The sequence below is a fragment of the Apteryx rowi genome, unplaced genomic scaffold (genome assembly GCF_003343035.1).
Source record: "Apteryx rowi isolate R43461 unplaced genomic scaffold, aptRow1 scaffold_681, whole genome shotgun sequence".
In the NCBI taxonomy this organism is placed as follows: Eukaryota; Metazoa; Chordata; class Aves; order Apterygiformes; family Apterygidae; genus Apteryx; species Apteryx rowi.
Genome location: NW_020450962.1, coordinates 249,402 through 271,651, shown reverse-complemented (window position 1 = coordinate 271,651; position 22,250 = coordinate 249,402). Strand labels below are relative to the sequence as shown.

Here is a 22,250-nt window from a genome sequence, read left to right as displayed (position 1 = left end):
CTGGAAGCTACAACCATTTTACAATAAGATCTCAGAGAAAAATGACAATTCCCRTGGTCCTAGCAGCTGCTTGGTAGTACACTCATATTTCCTGCGCCACCGATCCCCCGGACGAAAAGAACAACCTTTCTCGAGTCAGGTGGGATTTGGCTGCGGCAGCCGCGGCGAGAAGAAAGCCCATTAAAAAAAAAGCATCTCTGAAGAAATTTTGAACTCAAAGCCTTGGCATCTGTGGGTGAGCAGTGTATTTTCTAATGAGTAAGAGCGAAAATCAGTGAAAATGCTCCCAATGAAAAGAGAGATAAGTCGGTGTGCTTTCTAACCACGGCGCGAGCTGCTCTGCCTTCGTGATTCATGAAGGCAGGGTGAGCCGACGCAGCCGGCTGCTTCCCACGGAATATTTCAGCGCAACGTTTTCAAAGCGTCTTTGCTGAGGCGCCCTCGGCGAGCCTGCTGAGAGAGGAGCCGCCACTTCTTGCGTCCCCACGGCGGGCTGGCGAGCCTGGCCCGGGGAACGTGTTTTCAGCCGTGCAGGCAGCAGGGGCAAGGAGGCGGCCAAGCTGATGGTGCGGCCGAGCGGAGCCCGCAGAGCCCCGCTCCGACAGCTTGCTCTCGCGGTTAATAACGCTCCACTTACGGGCACAGATTGTAGCACGTGGGGTCAGGCACTACGTGGGGTGTTGCAGCCTGCTCGCTGCTTCCAAATTCCCAGTTTCGTTGCCCGAACAGCAGCAGCCCGCGACGGTTAAACTTTGATGCAGCCCAGCAACGCACTTCCAGGCATCCCTCGCGCCGCCGCGCAGGCACGCGCCCGGCACCGCGGAGGCTTTGCAGCCCGGGCCCGTTTTCAGCAGCCCCCTTCCCGGCAGCCCGGGAGCACCCAGCCCCGAGCGCGGCGCCGTGCCCGCGGGAGCTGCGCGGGACCCCGCGGGCAGGGAGAGCGGGGGACGAGGCCCTCCCTCGAAATCCGCGGGATTTCGGCAGCGAGAGGCTCTTTGCAAACACGCTCGGAGATGGGCGGCAGCGGGGTTGCTTATCGCTGGCTCAGCGAGCTCCCCGTTTCTGCGCGGAAAAGCAGGCCGATCCCCACGGGGCCCGGCGCCCAGAGCGCCCGGCGTTCCCGCTGGACGGAGCGCTGGGGCAGCGTCGGCACCGCCGACAGCCATCCCTCCCGCCCCGAAAGCCGGCCGGACCCGAAACGCGGCTCGGCAGCTATTTCCTTATTAATAACACCCCCTACAGACCTCGGGCAGGAACTGTCGCTAATAACTCAGAGCGCGCTCGCCAGCCTGCACAGAAAGTGCTGGAAGAAAGAAAAGTGAAAAAAAACCAACCCCAAGGCAACCAAACTGATTTTTTTCATGGAGTGCTTTTTCGTCATCGGTGGGGAAAATGAGTGCTGATGAAAGGGACGGCAGCACCCGCGGGGATGGCTGCTGTYACATGGCCAAGGAGCAGGAGTTTTGCAGATGCACCATAAAACCAGCCCAAGATGTGAAGCCCAAAGCCCTCGCCTTTGCAAGGAAAGAAGCAAACAGAAAGGAAGCAGAGCGAGCAAACCAAAGCACAACCCCCCCCTAAAAAAATCCCCTTGCAGGAAACACGACCAAGCAAACCCCTTGCACAGGTTGCTTCTGTCCCAGCAGCTGAAACCTATTCCTCATGCTTTGGCCATGGGCATTTGCAGTGCAACATCATTTTTAAGGTTCAGGAAGCAGCAGCGACAGTTCCCYAAGCAGGACTACACCTACACTTGCATTTTAGGTCAGACTTCCGCCATGAAAAGTCCTGAATTCACTGTTCTTTTTGAAAATTTGCGTGTTCAGAGATTAGAAGGATAAAGTATTTCATATATCTAGAGTTAAGAGTCTACTCCATTGTCAAAATGCTTCTTTTTAAACATAAAAACTGGCTTAATTTATACATTAGACATCTATTTGTTCTCCTTGAGGACATATACCACCTTTGGTGCTGAAAAATTCTTGATTGTTTTAATTAATAAAATTATTTGATCAGAGTGGAGATTACAAACARCACTACAACTAACTAAGCACAACTCTAAAAAAGGAATGGTGGAAACTTTCTTGGGTCTAAACTGCTGTTACACATTTTTTTCCAAGCAAATTAAAATTCTGTCTGAAATCCCTTATTTCAAGACTCTCATCAGGAGAAGAGTTAAGAGGAGAAGTTAAAATGTATGATCGAAACTAATGGAAAAAGCAAAGGAAACCCCACCAGAGTTTGGTACAAATGAGGTGTTCCAGAAAAAAAAAATACATCCAGAGCAGATTCTGTAGCATTGCCTCATAATTTAAAAATATATATATGTGTGTGTGTATCAGAGAATCAAGGGAATGATCTAGTACAGTGTAACATTTTCAGACCGATTTCACAGCACGCATAAAGGCATAAAAGAGCAACGACTCTTCCGTGGGAGAGGCAGAAGCCAGCCAAATCTTACGGTGCTGCCGGCCCCCTCTCGGGATTATTCACCGCGGAAGGCAAAGGACCAGGTCTTCTGGCCGTCGCACTGCCTCTGCATAAGGAGCGGCGGCGGCGGCGGCGGCAGCGGCTGGAAGGGCTTTGCTGAATCATGTGCACGGCAAGCGCTATTTTATTTTGCGAGTGATAATGAAAGTAACAAAAGTGATATTTGGGTTTTGCAGAGATGTACAATTAACTTACTATCACGCTTTGGGAATTCCTTTTAATGTGGGGTGAGCAAACGAGTGAGTGAATGTGCTACAGGCAGCATGTGAAAGTTCATTTTTTCTTGCTGCCTGAAGCTGTGATCAGAGCAAGATGCAAAAAGAGAACTGGGTATTTTTACTTGTGCTTTCCTTCGCAAAGACTCTCTGAAAAGTCCCCAGTTGAGCTCTGAAAAAGAAATTATTGCTCTGCTGTGATAATGTGACGTATATTTAAATAGTTTAATTTTGTTTGGAGGAATATTCTTTCTTAAGCAAGTTGGTACAGCTTGTTACCTGCACTAACTGACAGCTAAAACAATGAAACATTCAGGGGTTGTCTGTTTTCTAATGGATCTGCTAATTTTTCTAGCAACAGTCACCAAATTTCTGAGATGCCCAGCAGGAGACTGTAGTAAACTTCATTTTCCCTTCATCAGCAGCAATGAATGTAATTATYACAAATGTGAATTTTTATTACATTTAAAAATAAAAACTCTGAGTAGGGATGAAATTACTGAAGTTTCCAGATGTCAGATCATGAAATCTGACACATATGTGGTTAATAGAGCTGATTTTTGAAAATATAGATATTAGGACTGTCCTCATGGTTAGAAAAAAAATATTTCGTAATTGCTCAGAGAAGTGCAACAAGATCAGTGAGAAGATATGTCTTATTTTAACATTAAACAATGTTCTGTACCAGCTTTTGCAATTAAATTCAAGAGTCTAGGGAGTAACAGAGGAGACTGTCTTCTTGTGGGGCTTTTGTCCTGAGTGGGAAATATTAACTAGGGATTTGTCCACATAGTTTAGTGGCATCCCTAAAATCTGAAACGCTGCAAGCCACTGAAAAACTGCCTTAAACTTCATCCCCTTATAAATGAAAACAGAGCCAGCTGTTAATATAAAGTAAGGACAAACATATGATGTGCTCTCCTACGCCAAGGTTACTTTTCCAGCCTGATACCCTGTGGAGAGAGGGCCCACGGGAAGATCATCCAGATTAAGCCTCCATGCACAAAGAGCCTGAAGTTTTGCAGAAATCCCATTGCATTTAGGATTTTTTTTTCCAGTGAAATCAGTGAACGAAAATTACTAAGTGGAGATGGGCTGTGTCCCCCCCCCACCCCAGCATGAAAACGCTGCCGGTGCACCACGGCATTGCACCGCACAACGGGGAACTTGGCCGGTGTGGTCAAACGGCCATGCTCCCCACGGCTCTGCCGTAAACACCTTCAAAACGAGGGGGATGTTCATTCTCACGGAGGGGACGGTAAAAAAAAACAAAAAACAACCATCTAGCCCGTTAAAAAAAAAAAAAAAAAAGAGGGCTGGACCGTGGTTACAATTCATCAGCAATGAATCACTTCAGAAATGATTTCTCCTCGTTTTTGAATTTGTGCACCCATGCCATGCCCCGGGGGCAAGTTCATATACGAAACAGGCTGGGCTATTCATAAAGAAAGAAGATGAGAAGCAAGAAAGCAGCTTGGGCTCGACCACCGGAGCCGTAGGCACCCTGGTTTCATGCTCAGCGGGCTCCTGCCTCCCAGCTGGTTTGTGGGCAGCGGGCAAAGCTGGTGCGTTGGTGGGGGGCCTGGCTGGAGCTCGGTTTTGACGTTAGGAGATAAATCCCCACCTACGGAGCACTGGTTTCAGTTTCGACGCGCGACAAACATGGTTGTACAAATTCTTTCCTTTGCCACCCCGTCTTATTTGGGCCTCAGCTTGAGAAGGGCAGGGAAGGGATGAGCTGATCTGGGTGCAGTTGCCCCAGGTTTAGTGCCAGGGCTGGTCTGTCCGGAGACATATAACAATAATTTAGGTCACATACAGGCATGAGGGGAAGCAGAGGTCCTGCTCCATTTCCAGGACTTATCTCCAGCACCATGCTGTTGCCATTGCTAGAGACCCACCTTTCTTTTACAAGGAAGGTATTCCAAGATAACCCCGAGAGCTCCAGCTCTGTGGATGGGAGAAAGCTGGATGAGGGAAGCCGAGCAAGATGGTTTTGAGAGCTGTATCCTGTATCTGATGTCCTGCAAGCAGTCCTGGTCTGGGGCCATACATGTTTGCTCCCAGCAAATTATGTTTTAGCACCTTGTCCACCACAGCAGCACTCTGTCTCCCTGCCAAATTTTTGTTCAGCGATGCCTTGCCTGGGACCACCACTCCCAGATATCTCATTCCAGTAAACTACCTTCATTAAAAGACCAGGGAGAAATCTGGCCTGACTGAAGCAAAGGCCGTGATGCCTACGGAGCTCTTGCCCAGGAATTTATTTCTTCTTTTCAAGAGAAAGGCATAAACGTGAGGGTTTAGTGCTCTCTCAGTGCTGAGAACACACAGTATTTTTCTTTAATGCAGAGCTTCATTCCTGCAATGAGCTGGGATCTGTTTGCAGAGCATCCCTGGTCCAGGGGTAAAGGCAGCTGAAGGTGCCAGAAACAGCAGTATACGACCAAGGGTTGGACAGGACAAGGTCAGGGTTTGCAGATCTGCTCACCGTGCCAGCTGCTGGCACGGCACTGCCGTGGGATTTGGGGGAGCTGTAGCAGTCCCCACCTCAGTCCTTGCTTTGCCTCAGAGACTCTGCCCGTCTGCACCGCCAGCCTGATCACAGCGTTTCAGGAGGAAAACAAGATATGTAAGAAAAGCAAGCTATCCCACCAACATCAGCATCAGCTGCTCCAGCGCACTCCCTTTCCAAGGTGAGCCGCCAGCTGGAAAGCAGGGGCTGCCCTTTCCTAGTATTTGCTGCTTTCTTCTGAAAGGGGTTTCCTAAACCGGTTGCAATCCACCCTCCCAAAGCTTCACAGCAGCTGGTTGGTGACTGCTTCTGCCCGCACATCTGGCATGTGAGTGCCAGGCACCGGGTGAGAGTCACGCTGAAAATACGGCAGGAGGTGTGAGTTTCTCCAGCGACACCCTGGTCACCCTCCATTCATCACCAACAGCGTCCTCCCTTCTGCGAGYTCCGGTGCCCCCAAGGGCAATGCAAGGGTTTTCCCATCAGTGTGGAAGGAGGCACCTGACGATGGGAAATCCCACATCGCCCCCACAAATCCTGCCTACGCCTCCAGGCAGCTTGGGCCATGCACAAGTAGGACCGTTTCCTAGCCTTTGGTGAAGTCTGGATTGGAGCCTATCTAGGAGTTGAAGGTAGGGTGTAGCTAGAAAAACTGCACCACATGCACTTTTTATTGAAAAAGAAGGGTTTGGGGCGGGGGGAGGGGGGGAGATAATAAATTTGCAGCTTTATTTTAAATACTACAAAGCAAAAGACTCCAGCCCAGATGCAAGATATCGCTGTGGTGACTCTGTTGTTTCGACTGTATTTTCTGTTATTAGTTCTGAGCAATTGGGCTTGCTTTCATCTACATCAAACATGCTGTCTGTGTGTGTCTCCACTTGAGCGAGACAATTCTCATATTCGGGGCCACACGCTTCTCTCTTTCATGGGTGGAATGGAACAGAGGTTTGTGTGGGTGGAGAACTGTCAGACTCAGGAAATCTCTGAATTTCCCAACCTGACTCTAGAGTTTTCTGTATTGCCCTTGCACCCGAGCTGGGAGGAGATGACCTGCACTGGGGATAGGACATCAGCATGGAGGCAGGAACACGTAACCCACCCAACTAATCCCCCTTCCCAAGACCTTCATACAAATGCCCGAAAACCAAAGAGGGATGCTATGGAATGAAACCAGCCAGATTATTGAAAAGCCAATTAAAAATCTCTTCTTTGTTACGTGAAAGCTTTCTCATGTTCTGTGGTGAGGTCACTTTGTTGGCCTAAGAGAGATGGCAAATCTTTGTGGACAACAGCCAACCTAGCTGTGAGTCTTCCCTTTGGCCATAGGGACTCCAAAATATCCCTTGCCGGAGAGGTCTGCACTGCCTCTGGATGCCACCCCAGGGGCCTCGGCTCTAGATCTGCCCTGGTCCCCGCAGCACCCTTTCAGAGAAGTCTCCCCCTTAGCTCCTCTCCCTGGTGGTGGCACAACAGGTCCCTGGGGAGAGGTGTTTGCCAGAGATAGCCCAGAAATAGCTTTTTCCCTTTCACAAAACACTGTCTGAGAGTAAAGGCCTATGGCATAGCATCTCAAAATCCCTAATGAAGTCTCTGCCATGGCCCCTGCATCAGCCTGCTGGTTTTCATGTCGCACTGAAATTTCCAAGATTAGCTAAAGAGCTCCAGAAATTCAAAAGAAATCCCACTGCAGCCTCAGCCCTGGAGCTCTCCCTCATCACGATGCCAGAGCACAAGAAACCCTTCACTCCAGGGAGGAAATCTATCAGACTGTCATTTCAGCGTGGTCTAAATCAAGCATTTCAGATAAAAAGGTATGATATTAGCTGGATGTTTTARTCTCATGCGACAGACAGAAAGAACCTGCTTGCAAACCATGCAGGCCAGAGAGCATGAGTTTGCAATTTTGGTGTCTGGCAGCATTTGTGCATGGTCGAGTTCCACTATATTCAGGACAGTGACAGTGTGAAAATAGATCTTACTCAACAGATTTGCTTCGATGTGTAACTGAGTCATAGTTGCTTATTCTTTTGACCAAAAGCAAGTGTTTTCATATTCTTCATTGCTCAGAGCATTGCAGAGCACTCATACAGGTTCCTGCACTGTCATTTGAGTCACCCAGCTACCCAAAACCTTCTCACCCACATTCGAGTAGCAGATTAGGTCTCATGGAGGTGCAGGTGAGAAGCAGAAAGGTTGATTTTCTCAGGTGCTGGGATGAATCAAGACACATTTTTTGGCTGCAACCTACCTCATGTTGTTTGTAAGTCCTGCTCCAGTGGCACAAAAGGGTCTGGATGTAAAGGGAGGCAAAAGTGCCCGCCTCTCTCATCTTGAGAGAAGGGGCATTTGGCCCTACCCAGGTGTGGCGGAAGAGACTGAGAACCACTGCGTACTCTAACGATGCAAGTATGAAGTTGCTCCACAGTGCCACTGCCAAGTCCCTTGACGATGCTAGGCCCAGTCCTGCACAAGTGGCCATTACGCTAGGCTCAGAGGTTTGCCCAAAATCAGCAAGCTATAACCAGCTTCCTAATTCTACACCGACAACTCCTTCTGCCCCCATTCTCTGGTATTCGTGACCGCTCCTCAGCAGGTGCAGTTCAATACCGACAGACTCAGCTTCTTCAGTGCTGATGGCGAGGTGCTAAGTTGGTCTGGCTGTAATGCAATGAAAGCACTGCTTGCCATCGCTCATAGCAGTGCTCTTCAGCACCAGCTAGGACAACGGGGCCGCCCCTGCTCATTCAAACCAGCCCAAACTGTAAAGCTGGACTCTGATTTGCACATCTTCCTTAGAGCAGTCCTGTTGGATCCAAGGTGAGAGTTAGTACCTGTCACCCTGAGCATTTTGGATGGAGTCCATTAGCTGCTGTGCCACTAACAAATCAAAACAGAGGTGGTTTTTTTTTACTTTTAGTTACAAAACAGTTGCAATTCATCCAGTTTTCCTATCTCCTGGGCAATCTGACAGTGCTGAGACAGCTCCAGCCTGAAACAGCTCAGAAAGAGACTCGTATTGCATGAGCTCAGCATAAATATCAAAGCTGGATCCAAGCAGTGTCCTCCCAGCGGAATCCTAAAAAATAACTTCCAAAAAATTAAGGCCAAGGCCAGGAATAAAAACCCAGGGATACGGCTGAAAAATTGCCTTGGCGCAAGAGGCAAAAAGCCATTCAGACAAGATGCTTTTGCCAGCAGAACAGACAGAGGCTACGTGTGCCCATCTACCAAAGCAAGGTGGATGCAAAAGGCACGACTCGCAGTGCAGTGGTTTATTAAGTGCGGCATAAGCATCTTTTGAACGAGCCAGATCTGCTCTCTTGGAGGCTATATGACTGTGTATAACACTGCGTAGCGGCTGCTGCTTTGTGGCCTCCTCCGAATGGAGAAGCTGGCCACCTGGCCCGTGCCGCAGATGGGTGAGCATTTGTGTCCGTGCTGCTGAGCGCACGTGCCCTACAGGTGGTTGGGTTGCACTTGGGGATTTGCCAGGCTGCAGACAATTTGGGGAGGGAAATCCCTGACAGTTGCAGACAGAAGAGAAGGGCAAGCCATCGTTCTTGCGCTAGTAATCGTTCACCTTGGCTCTAACGAGCCCATGCCACATCATTATCAGCTAGATACCCAGGCCCATCTGCACGCTGAGGGGATGGGGCTGTTTGAACTACACGGACACAGGTGCTGCTGCTGGGCCACAAAACCAGCTCTGGTTTGAACTTTAAACAGTTAATGAGAGGAGGAAGAGAAAGGAGGAGGCAGTGCCCTCCGTCTGCTTTTGCTGGATGTCTGGCAGCCTGTCTGGAGCTGAGACCCGGCTGGCACGGGTGCACCTCAAGCATGGGGCACTGCAGGACCATGCAACCCATCCTGGAGACACCTTCCCATCGCCATCACTCTTGGATGCCCAATTCCCCAGTGAGTTTCACCTCCAGCATCTCATTGCATCATGTGAGTGAACCACACAGCTGATTAGGATGGATGCAATGTCTCGGAGCAAGCTGAACTGGACACTACAGACTGGGGCTGGAAAACGAGTTCGGCAGGACAAAATATGGACTCTCCATCGTTGGAGGTACTCAAACCACAGCTGGACAAGGCCCTAAGCATCCTGCTCTATTGGGCCTTGCTAGGAGCAGAGGCTTGGACCAGCGAACTCCAGTGGTCCCTGCCTACCTCCAACATCAATTCTATAATCCTAAATGATATATTACCTTGATTTTTCCTTCCCCTGATTTTTTTGTCTTATTATTCATATCCCTAGGCACTCACAATTTCGTGGGCATTGACAAGCCATCATGCTTCGTTATTGCATTGCACTTATTTTACTATGGACCACACTGGATAACTGCAGGTTGTGGGTGTGTATTCTCCCCCCAGTCCTATTTGCTCAGCTTGGGAAGGTAACTGGGAAGGAAATTTGTCGGAATTGGGAATTCGTGGCTTGAATTCTTACTTGACTCTGCTTCTGTTTCATCAAAAAAACTGCTAAAGGAAAGATTTATTTTAAGATAGTGAAATAAAGCCCCTGACTGTAAGCGATACTGTGTTATGAGAAATCCACACCGCACACCAGGCTAGTTGCTGTCACCAGCCAGCCCCCATGACTGCCTGGCTGGAAGCTACCAATTTTTTTTCATTTCAAAACTCAATCCGCTTTCTCGTTTTAATCTTTTAACTCGTCTCAGTTCTTTAAATTAATTTCACTTTAAATTCTCATGAAGAAACAGTTCCTGTTTTCTGAATCTCTGATATAACCACTGTTTTTTTTTTGTCTGCAATCACTGGCCTTGGACCAGTCGCTGAGGGACAGGTTCAGAAGAGGTCAACTCTTCATCCTTGCAGGCGGCTCCATGCAGCTCCTGGCCATGTGCTGGGGGTCTCCTGCACACCCGCTGCTCTGCTGTTATCCTCTCCAGCATATCAGGGGAAATCTCTAAAGGCCCTTTCGAGTTTTTGGTAGAGGTCCTAGAGGCCCCTAGCCCTGGTCCCCTTATTTTCTAAGCCCTCTGCACCTCTTTTGGTGATTTTGYTGGCACCCTCCAGGTGTCACATCCAGAACTGGCTGTCTCCCTACAGGTCCTTGTGTCCTGACCAAAATCCTGGCCTGTSTCTTTGGCATTGGGCAGATCATCAGCAACAGCCTCAAGGTGCATGTGGCTAAGCATGCCCCACTATGGTCYGCTCAGCAGCTCGCATTCGGGCGCCTGAGTCCTCACATCCAGGCTTTCCTCTGACAAACATATCTAATGCACCACAGTTAAAACAGTCCCTCTGTCTTTGCACCCAAAGGGGGGAACAGCAGACATATGTGCTCATGCTGGCATAGTGATTGAGGCCACACTATGTTCACACCATGCACATGCCACCTTCAAAGTGATTTCGCTTAAACTAAGGCAGCTGCAAATTGGATGTTTTGGGTCCTGGGAAATCGTGATATTTAAAAAATATATTCAGCTTTGGTCCAATTCAGAGCATATTTTTTTAATTTCCAGCAAGCTAAATATTCTGAGAATTTTTCTATCTGGAGACCCTGACATGCAGCATTTTCAGACCRAAATTCATCCCCTCAACCTTGACGTTGTTCTGCAGCTGCGGTATGAATCAYGTGCAGAAAAGTTCAGCTGTGGCTCCTAACCTGAATTTGTGGAATGTTATTTTACCTTAACTGCTATTAGCCGTAATCCCTTTCTGTCCCATAGCAAATCAGATTTAAAAATAGAAAGTAGAATTCTGTTAAAACTGCTTTTGTCCTAGAGACATTATTAATCTGTTTTGTCAGCATTACGCAGCCACTCACACAGGCTTAAAAGTGGGTTTTGTGGTTCATTTAAGGATGCTGTGATTAACAAATACCTCAGTTAAAATCATTTTTTCTTCCTCTGCCACACAAACATCAGGACACATGATACTTTAATAGCCTTTGAGAGCACACTGCCTGTCTTGTAGCGCTCCCCCTGAGTAATTTCAGAAATGTCACAAGAACGCCTAAGGAAGCCGGATTCGCAGCCCAGCAAAATGCTGCAAAGGCAGGAGGGGGAGGAAAACACCTTTTGAAGAAAGAAGCAACCAGGGCGGGATTGAACAGGCCAGCTGGTTTGGGGAGGGGCAGGGGAGCGGGATGTCTTTTCCACTTCACCATCCCCCTGCGGCGCTTCCTACCACCGGAAGAGCTCTGCTGGGAAATGCACTGTAGCGGGTGCAAAGCCCCAGGTCGGCACCGGCCAGGACCCCTGTTTTACTGCTCGCTGGAAGCCAGGACAGCGTAGCTGGGACACGGAAAGCCAGGCGGGCTGGGAGGCTGCAGGCAGAGCCACGCCAGGAGGTTACGGCCAAATGGCCCCTCGTTTCTTTCCACCTATTTGCAATTTTGACAATTTTATCCAGACAGAAATTTGATGTATGGGGCATTTGTCTTGCACAGAAAGTGTCAGCTTGGGTGGCCCCAGCCCTTCTGAGTTGGAAATAGGAGCGAAACGTATTGCTCCTGTTAAGCCTGGACAGGGGCTGGCGGGCTCCTCTATGTGCGGGGAGGGCACACGGAAGCAGGTGGGAGATGTCCCCGCCAAGCCTGGGGCTTCCTTGGGAAACAAGGCACTTCCCACCTCTGGAGCAATTCACAACCCTGCTTGGGATGCAATTCCCACAGTGCTTTTCCGCTGGTTCTCCCTAACACTCCCAAAGCTCATGGGAATGATGCTTGCTCCTTGCACACATGCGCTGGTGCCCTAAGGTTCACCCTCTTCCCAGCAAACCCTATTCTGTACCTACCGAGCATGGATCTCTTCCTACAAGGCTGCTTAACACAAAGTTGGAGACTCCAGCCCCAGACTGCGTTTGCATAAGAGGAGAAAGCTGAGGTATTTGCAAGACAAGGAGTTGTTTTTTTCAGTCCCAAGAGCTGCAGCAAAAGGATGCAGTTTCCCTAGCTCCCTACCTTCAGTGCAACAGGCAGGTAGGAGAGCTGCGTCCTGAAGCCCAGACAAGGTGCCTCATTTATTACGAAGTGATGCTCCGAGGAGAAATATTCGCAATACTTCTGTCTGCGAAAAGCAAAAGTGAAAACCGCCCCATGCAATGCATTGATGGGCTCGCTGTCCCTGCTCTGCTGAGCGAGTGCACAGCTGATTCTTGCCGCTGAGTTTCCAAAGCCTGGTGTCGAAAGCATGAGTAGGATAAAAAGGTTCTTAAAAAGCAGAATTGTGTGTCAGAGGCAGCTCTGCCATAACTGGGAGCGCTGCCCAGAGAAACCTCCCTGGCGTCTGCTTGCATTGCAGAAGGGAGCAGCCTCCTCCAGCATGCTCCTGGGCTGGGATTAGGGGCCCACGGAGCCCTCTCTAAATCCCAGCCTTTCCCAGGCTCACTCACCCCTCGGCTTGAGGATGGGGTTTCCATCCAAGCAGCTCTGTGCTGGAGCATAGTGCCAGCCTACATGGTCCTCCCTGGAGTTTTCACTCCCTCTAGCACCTCCACACGCCTTTGTGCTCTGAGCCAGAAAGAGCATCGTCGGAGATACACAACAAAAACCTGATGGCCCTCGCTTTTCTGTAGATACTTTGCACTTAACAAAAAGACTACCAAAATGTCAATGAGAAGTTAGGGCGACAGAGGCATAGTGGGGTCCCTAAAGGAGGCCCAGGAAGGTGATGGGTTGAGACAAAATTAAACAAACTGCAACCCTGCAAATCTGTGGGGGACAAGCAAGGCCTGACATCTGATCCTGGCTTGGGACAGACCACACATTTCCCCATCAAAACTCCAGGATTGCAACCCAAGCCCTGAAAGCAGCGTGCTGTGTGCTTGCATCTGCCCCACAATCGGCAAAACCCATTGCGCAACCCCCAGTGCATCAGGGAAGAAGGAATGGAAAAAGTCCTGCATGAAGCACAAAGGGAAAAAAATCACAGCAGGGCTCAGCATCCGTGCACACCCTCTCTGAACCACAGTGCATCAAGGGAAAAATCCCAGAGCCCCCAGGCCAGTGCCAAAGCAGACACTCCAGTCATTTCCCCAGTCTCAGCTCAAATAGCTGATCTCTTCCAAAGGCATGTGGGACAGCAGTTCTGCTTGTTGAAGGCACATTTAACCTCTTCTTCAGATAGAGCCGTTTCAGACGAGGGTGCTGACTCATTTTTATCCGCCTGGCCCACGCACTTGACTGAGTATGTCCAAAGAGACTGCAACACCTCCCTCTGATGCCATAGCTCAGTGGGGCTCTTCTTTCTTTCTTTCTTTTTTCTAGCAAGAGCCAAGTTACCAAAAATGTTTGTCACGTGACCCTGTAATACTGTAGACCCAGTTTCATTTACTGTAACTAGATTGGCTTGAAAAACAAAGTTTCCAACAGAAGAGAAACACCACCATTGCACTTAAACGGCCCCAAGCATGTGAGTTAATAGCACAGCAAACACAATTCAGCCTCATAAATCTGTCTCTGTGCACACAGCGCTGTCTGCTTGCTCTCGCTCCCCTCTGCCTGCAGACATACAGTGTTGGAGGTTATGGTATAGTAGAGATAAAGATTATGGTTTTAGACTTGGAGCAAATGACAAAATATAGCGGTCACATCTGATGAGATCCAGAGCTCACAGGGGCTCTTTGCACTGATGCCAACAGGCTGGGGAATCCAGCCCTGCTGAATCAGGATAGTCACAGCTAAAATGCCCTGCCTGGCTTTCTGATGGCTTTAAGATCAACTTCTTCCTAAAGCAAGCGCCCCAGCAGCAAGTGAAGCTGCTCGCAGGACAGCACAAAACAGCACACTTCAGCCCCTCTCTTGGCTTGTGCAACAACCCACATCAAACCCAGCTCTGCTTTTGAAGGTAAGGACATCTGGCTCAGTTTTCTTTATCATTTTAGCAGTGCCAGGCGTTCTCCCTGCAGCCAGCAAGTCCAACCCGCGCTCAGACCCAGGGCGTTAGGAGGTCAGCTACGCTCCCCAGACCTTGCAGCCCAAGGAGACACTGCCAGGAGGTCATGGAGAAGCAAGCACCAAGCCAAGGGAGCCCATGCTGCCAGAAAGCTGACACTGCCTCTGATGTCCCAGCGGGGAAGAGCCACGCTGAGCACAGGTCCTGCCACAAATGCTGCCAAACTGCTCGCCGGCGAAGAGTGCAGAAACGTACTCACCAGCGAGTCGCAGCTTCTTCCCCCCAGCTTCCTAGGAAGATGAGATAAAACTGATCTACGCATTTGTTTTTTCATGGGAGTAGGGTGAAAAAACTCAAGCAGTGCTGGCTGCACGGGCATAATATCACTTATTTCCCTCCATTAAGCAATGATGTCCAAAATGTTTAAGAGGGAAAAAAAAGAAAAAAAAAACCCTCAGTCTTCATTCTCATTGGAACAAAATTACTCATGCTGACTCACCAGCCACTACTTCCTCTAGTTACATTCTCTTCATATTTCTGAGTATGACTGGTCAAGCTCTCAGGGTGTTGGTATCGCAACTTCAGCTCTTCCAGGAAGAATAGCCTCTAATAATACCCTGGGTGGGAATAGGTTTTTTATGCTCTTTGCAAAGCCTCTTCTGCTTCTTCTGTGGCAGTGAAAGGCCAGGGAATCACCTACAAAGGAAAAAGTCCTTCTTAATGATAACGAAAATGTCAGATGCAATAACAGAATGTAACTCTGTGCGTGAATTTTTAACTTGATTTCCTCCCTGTGCTGTCTCCTTCTGGAAAGTTTGTTACCTTAGTGAAATGGGGTCGCTAACTTCAGTTTAATAAAATTAAAACCGCACAAGCCAGCTGCTCTCCAGATGCACGCTGTGTGATTTTAGACTGATACAGCTCACAGGGCAATGAAAATGCCTTAAAATGAGTGGTTTGGAGGTCTGACTTAAGTTTTACGCTGATGCAGCTGCATGCAGCAAGACGTAAATCAGCCTTAGGCTACCACGACTAGGAAGAAACTTTCCCTTTAGGTAGTCCACAACTACTTACTACTGGTCTTTTGCATTTCCTTCGATGCAGACACCATGAGTCACTGTCAGAGACAAGATATTAAAAGACATGGAATTTTAGTCACTGTGGACAAGCCCTGCATCCCCAAGGAAAGCACTAATTAATCAGGTCTCTCGATTTTTGGTGCTTCCCATTTTACATGCATTTAGTTATGTGGGTTTCAGATCAGCTTCCTTCAGGAGACCCCACAGTTGAAACCTCTGCAGTTTCTACCTGAACTACATTAAAGCTTAAATATTAAGGAGAGGATACAGATATTAATGTAGAAATAATTGGGAGGCAGAGAGGAAAAAAAAACCAAAACTATGCTGTGCTTCCCTGGGGTTTGAAAATGATCGTGAGTCATGTAAGGGTTAAAGGAGTGCCTGTCCCAGCCAATATCTTAATTCAGTAGGGCTGGTTTGACTACAGATGCTCCGTATGTACTCAAAGAAATTAGTGGAGGAAAGAAAACAAAGGACTGTTAAAGTGGAAACACTCATTAACAAACTCGCAATTACACCTCAGAGCGAAAGCAGCAGGGCAAACCTGAAAATAGCCACTCTCTATCTATAGCTGAGTAACAAAAAAATAACAGAATATTGCCTTAGATCAGAAAGAAACACCCCATGAACAAGGGCAAATTGCAGCCCCTTCAAATTCAAAGTTTCTATCCTAGAGCGAGCTTTTCATTGCACTTATGCAGGCTGAAAATAGAAAAGAAACTGGAAAATGGGTGTGAGAGTCCCAAGAAGATCCCCCCTGAGCCAAGCACCAGCCCCAGGTCCTGATCCCCCACTGGTGATGGCCCCTCGATGGACAGGACGAGTTGCTCAAGGGGATGTGACAGGCCCCTCGATGGGCAGGACCGGGAGCTCAGGGGGATGCAACGGGCCCCTTGACAGGCAGGACCAGGAGCTCAAGGGGATGCAACAGTCCAGACACGGAGGCTGCTCCTGCAGGGGCAGACGGCTCGAGTCACCCCTGAATCCCCGCCGCAGGCAGTGAGTCAGTGATGGCTTTCATTGATTAACAGCTTTGAGCCCCATCCCTCAACTTTACTGAGTCAAATGTGGCAGGCCACAAAATGCCAGGATGTGTCAAGTGAATGCAAGAATTTCAGCCAAACTGGGGCACCTAGCTAGAGCTGTCACTTCCCTGGGACGCAGTGGTTTTCTCGGGGATTTTGTGTTAAGTCGCTGCTTTCTGTTTAGTCATCAGGTGAGCTCATACGGAAGACTCGAAGTGTGGGCTTATCACCACAGCGGTCTCAAACACCTTTGCAATGGGACACAAAAAAAGCTCTGTGCCGTCCCCTCTTGAAAAGGGACGCTTTCTTGGCTTTTGACTTTTAAATACCAGCAAACAGACTGCAGGCAGTCCTAGGTGTCCCAAAGAGCCCAGCTAAGGGGTGACTGCGAACCTGCCTTCCAACCCAGAGCAGAGAACACTATTTGCATCTGTACTGGGATCCGCAGACGGCGGGTGAAATGAAAATGCCAACCATTTTATTGCCAAATGCAAGAACGCAGAGTCTCAGCTGTTACCCGCTGGGGTCCTAACTTCCTCTGCTCTTCAGCCCAATGGATCTCACATGGCTTTTCAAAAGCACTAAATCTCTGGTGAAAAAATTTAGAGAGAAAAACTTTACCCATCGCTACCATCATCCTTGAATCCCTGCTCAAAGACTCCAAGAAAAGTGGGAACTCAGAGCTGACGGTGGCTACACGCTAGGAAAAGCCCCAGGAGCCTCCGGTCTGCTCAGAGCAGAAGATCTCAGCAGCTGCTGAGCAGGGACAAGTTGGTATGGGAGACCAGCAGGCTAATTGAGGAGTCCGAAAATAAAAATAAAAAAAAACGTTGCAACCTGGAGGGCAGAGAGGAGGACAGAGTTTTGAAGAGGAAGGTTTTTAACGTAAATACTTTTCTAGAGGACAAAAATAAGGACTTCTTGTATGTGGTGTCACTTGTTAGCTCAGGCAACCCTGGGCCCACTTGGAGCCAAAATGCTACAATTTTGGACTAAAACCAGAGCAGATGATTTAGCTGGCTTTTCCCAGGTTTTGGAGCAGGATGCAGGAGCCAAGGTTTTAGCAAGCCTCCAACTATGAACCTGGCCCTTTCTGCCCCCAGGAATTCCCGGGAGAAGGGCTGCTCCGAAAACTGCTACGTGATCTCAGTGTCACCCCCCTGCTGACTCCCAAGTTCCCATCCTAAACGCCCCCAAATATTAGGGCTATTCAGAAAGGACTGGGGCAGGGTAAAAAGGGTAGCAAGGGTGGCAAGCCAACGTGTCCAGGCTTGCTCAGATGCAGGCGAACGCGCTGCAAGAGCCAGGGCTGCTGAGCAACGAGAACAGCAAAGGAAGTCRCTGAAACTGCTGTCACTGCAGCGACGCTGAACTTGTTTTCCTTCATCCAAGTCACCTTCGCGCTAAAGCAATTTGTAACACGCAGAAAAAAAAACTAAAGAAAACAGCGTTTGGTAGCAAGCCGTCCACAAGGGTTTTTCTATTTCCTATTTGTGTTCTGATTTAATGCAGTCTTCTCATTTCTTGGAACTGAACTTTAAACTCCAGAATCCTTCTCACAACCAATACAAAGCTGATTATTAATATCATAACTCCAGAGCAGACTCGAAGAGCCAGATGCTGCTGAGAAATCAGCTTCAACAGAAAAGTATCTTCATCCCCTTGTGTTGTGCAAGAGACAACCGTACGCACGGCGTGAGCTGACACAGCTCAGCCACCCAGCTCAGTGCTCGGTTCCTCAGCTGGGCTTCCTCCAAACTGCGCTGTGCACAATGCTAAAGGATTTGTTTGAAATACAGCTGTTTAAAACATCCTGTAGTTTTGGTTAGCTTTTCCCCTTCGCAATTTGTTAACTGTGAGAGCTTTGATTTTCTGTTAGGAGGAAATATGATTTATATGGCGTTTGTAAAATTCCTGGGAATACTAGGAATGGGGGGGTTGTCTATATATCTGTGTCTATGCCTATGTATTTTGAAAGATGAAACTGTTTATTTGCTCTGATGCCTGGATATCTAGATCATATGAAATGGTTATCAGTATTCTACAAGAAACATCCAAGCAGTTGATTGAAATATCTTCATCTATAGTAAATGAGACTGATTTGCATTAGTCCACATGTGGTTTCACCCTGTGGCAGCAACAGATGTTTTGGAAATGTACCCAGTGTCATTCTGGAGTGGGAATAACCCATTTGGAGAGGAGAAGTTTTTGGCAGGGTCTCTTCTGAGCTTGCTGCATGAGGACAACATGCGTCTTTGGGGGAAAAGATTGTCACAGTTTCTCTCCAGCGCAGTGGAGTTTCTGCGCTCTCTCCACACAGTTCAGTTTGAGAGAAGGAGGCAAAAAAGGGAAGGCCTTTGTCGCATGACTTTCTGCTTCGCAATACGCCGGTGAGTAATAGCCGTAACGGACACAAGATGCTGTCCTCTCGTGCAGCCCCGTGCTCCAGGCTCAGGGCACCGGCATCCGTCACAGGGCAATTCCCACGCAGAGCCAGTGTCTTTATGCCCGTTCCAGACACAAAGTTATATTACCTTTTAAGAAATTCCTCCACCAAAACCCCAAGGTACAACCACCAAGGCAATCCCTACACCCTCTAGACAACAACAAGACAATCTCTTTCTTACCTTCATTTTCCTCCTCATAGCTCCCACCACCCTCCACAGGGAGGAAGACACAGCTGCAGTGACTGCCCCTTGCCTTGCGAACACCGACCAGTTTATACAACCATGTCACTCCCCTGCCAGAAAGAAGGGAAAAGGATATTTTCCCACGGCTGACAGTCACTCGTGCTTCCCCAGAAGCAGACAGCTACACCCATCGAAATGCATGAATTTTTTTCTCATCGGAAAGTGCCTTTGCTACTGAAAAACCACAGGCTTGGACTACCCTTCAGGGACTCAAAAGGAAAATGAAGGATGGGAACTGAGTAAATGCTTTTTTTTTTTTTTTTTAACCAAACGAGAAAGTTCCTGCTTGGATTGAAATCATAGGCCGTGTGGGGCTGAGACTGGCCCCGGGAAAGGTCCTCTTTCTGTGGGCTTGCAGCAAAACCCATGAGGACTTCAGTGGGAACAGTGAATTGGGAAGGAGATAAGATGCAGTCTGCTTTGTGCAGCCACCACATTTCACCATCTCAGAAAACAACCTGACCTCCCCGCGAGGTGGCGGAGAAAGGGGATTATAGGAAACTCCGCTAAGTAGCCCTTTTTCTCAGCTCTTCCATGGTAAATCCCTGCCGCCACATGCAGCCCAGTTCCAACCCCCAAAACTTCCCATGGCACCCGCCTCCAGCCCGTGCTGTCCCACTCCTACATCCAAACTGGGTTTGGGACACCGCAGTTGTACCGTGCTCAGCTTCTTCCCAGCTGCAAGCTTGTTGTGTTTGCCCTGGAGGCTTCAGCCTTGCTCCAGGCAAGTCCGAAGGATGGCCACCGCTTCCTAGAAAAACAGCCGCGGGTGTTGGTGGCAAACAACCTCTCTCACACTCCCTTCCAACCATTGCCAGGGTTGTGACCGACCAAAATAACTAAAGGCTTAGCCAGAGCCCACTGAATATGATGGAAAGACTTTCTTGATGCCAGCCTTTGCCCAGGAATCTTAAAGCACAGTCTTGCCTTTGAATCGGATTTTTCCCTCTTGCTTTGAAACAAAAGCCCTTGCCTTTCTATTTTATTTCCCAGTGGGTTCCCTCCCGATGTAGTTAGTCAGAAAGGTTGCGTGCCCAATATTACCATGGCTGGGCAGGGGATATCAACACTGCAAACAGGGAGGGACTGGGAATGACAGACTGGAGGAGAGGAAAAAGGCAGCATGCTGCCAAAGGGTAGCATGCCCAGGAGAAGTTATTTACATTGCTCTTGGCTTCAGAAGCACAACTCGGAAAAGAAATACGAAATATCAAAGTCATCCTGCAGATGCCAGCTCGGAAAAATAATACTTTGCCGTGTCTGTACTCCACTATTTTTTTTTTTTCACGGAAATAAGATATGTTTAACAGCTAACAGTCACAGCAACTTTGAAATGCAATGCTTTCATGAGGTGGAGACAGCTAATTACAGAAAAATATTAGGGCTTTCAAAACAGCTCATTGATATTCCAAAATGAGGCTTTTCATCACAAAACAAGGGGGAAAAGGAAACAGAAATTAAAACCCTTAAACTGAAAAAAACTCAGAGAAAGGGGCTCCTCCTTGCTAATTGGCTGCTTCATTATAGTAGTGTTCATTTCTGTAATAGAGCATAATGAGTATATCTTGCCATAATTGTCTAGGCAACGAGGCCCAACATGCAGAGAGTGTCTCTATAATTTTATGAAGCCATGGAAAATGACAAGCTCACATTTCATATCCCATTTTGTCCCTGAATAACCAATAACACATTGCTGGAAGCTAAGCAGCCCTATCGCAGCTTCTCATTTGCTGCCTGGGAGCTCTGCTAAATCACAACACTCTTAAAAGAGAGCAAGAAAATAGCAACCTTTTTTCTAAGAGGTGATCAGCTGACATTTAATTGTGGTTTCGCTGATTTTATTGCTTTTGGCTAAATCATTCCCTCTCTTCCTCTACTGCCTTATTTAAATACTAGGTTGTATCTTTTGCCATTCAAAACAAAAACCTATTAAATGTCAAGCACAAGGGGAATAAAAGTTGCTGACATAAGGCTTTGTGAGGATAAGTAAATTTCTTTAAAAAATATCCCAAACAAGTGCTACCTCCAGCCCAAAAAGTAGTTAAGAAACTTTTAGGCAAGAAGATCTAACACAACCCATTGATTAACACTTCCCTTCAGCAACAGTGACATTGAGTTTTGCTAGGACAAAAGACCCATATCCACGGGCAATCAGCATAGAAAAGGTCAACATTTTCTTTTATAACGCATTCGGATTTCCCTCCGCTGCCCAAAGTGCAATTAGCACAGCAGGTGCCAAGAAGCTTCAAAGTGCCTGCAGGAAAAGTTACAAATTCCAGGCAGCGTAATTCTCCCTGAAAAACACATTTTAAGTGAATGAAACAGCGCCATCCAAATGCGCTGACTTCTCATTTCTGCTTTTCAAGAGGCACTTGGAAGGGAGGCGCCGTTCAGAGCYTGCACATATTTGGCTTTTCATTTTCTGTTCCCTCCCACGCACACCTTTTAGGATAAAAAGACTTGGTTTGGGAGATTCGGTAGCTTTGAAAAACTGAGTGTTTTTCTGAGATTAACCATCCCCACTTCAGGGAAGTATCATATGATGCTTTCAATTTCTGGCCAGGGTAATTTCAAGGTTAAAACATCTGGGGAGCAGGAGGCAATTTGGGCTGCGTTAACCTGGATCTGCCAGTTATGGGGATGCTATAGGCGCATGGCACTTCCCAAAGACACCAAGCAGCTTTGTCACCTAAAAGACTGCTGCTAACAGCAAATAAGAGTTGCAGCAGATTTATTTACAGTAATAAATGTGCCTGACTGCAGAAGTGCACTGGATTCACCTGGTATTTGCCCAAAGGCGCCGGCAAACCGCACCAGGCTCTGCATTGCCCCGGAGCACGGCAAAGGGCTCGGGAACAAAACAGGCATTTATTTGGCACCCGCACGCTCGTGCCGCATCTCTGCTCCGCTAGGTTCGCTAAGAGGGCCCCGCGGGGATGCAAATGAGGGATGGGGTTTTGTTTGCATTGGCCTCCGGCGTTAAGTTTATACAGTTTTCAAAACTGGAAAAAAAGACAGATGTGCCTCTGGTTGACAGAAACATGTTAATCCCCAGCGCAGGGGAGAAAGTGCTCAAGAACGGATCCTCCAGGGGAAATGCAGCTCCCGTGCCGCTGCCAAGGCTGGCTCCGGTTTGACTCCTCTGCGTTGCAGGCGCAGGTTGACTAGGTTAGATCCAGCCTGCTGGATCTAGGACAGATTTCTGTGTCGTGCAGCCTATGCCGCCATCGACACAGAGTGTTTGGGCCAGGGGAGGAAGTGCCTGACTCGTTTAAAGTCACTTTTTCTTCTTTCTCTGCTAGCTTGGGGCTGAGCCAGAAGGACAAGGAGCAGGACTCGGGTGGCTGAGAGGCAGCGCTAACAGGG

General features: G+C 48.3%; 1 long non-coding RNA gene across 2 annotated transcripts in view; it reads right to left on the bottom strand.

Moving 5' to 3' along the window:
• The window catches only part of LOC112975702, a 62,348-nt gene that overhangs the window by 13,567 nt on the left and 26,531 nt on the right, over positions 1–22,250 (bottom strand). The window contains exons 4-5 of one of the 2 annotated variants that reach the window (XR_003256700.1): positions 14,590–14,786; positions 14,350–14,380 (exon numbers count right to left, since the gene is read on the bottom strand). This is a non-coding gene — a long non-coding RNA (uncharacterized LOC112975702). The remainder of the gene's footprint in view (positions 1–14,349; positions 14,381–14,589; positions 14,787–22,250) is intronic. The other variant, XR_003256699.1, reaches the window with a different exon arrangement.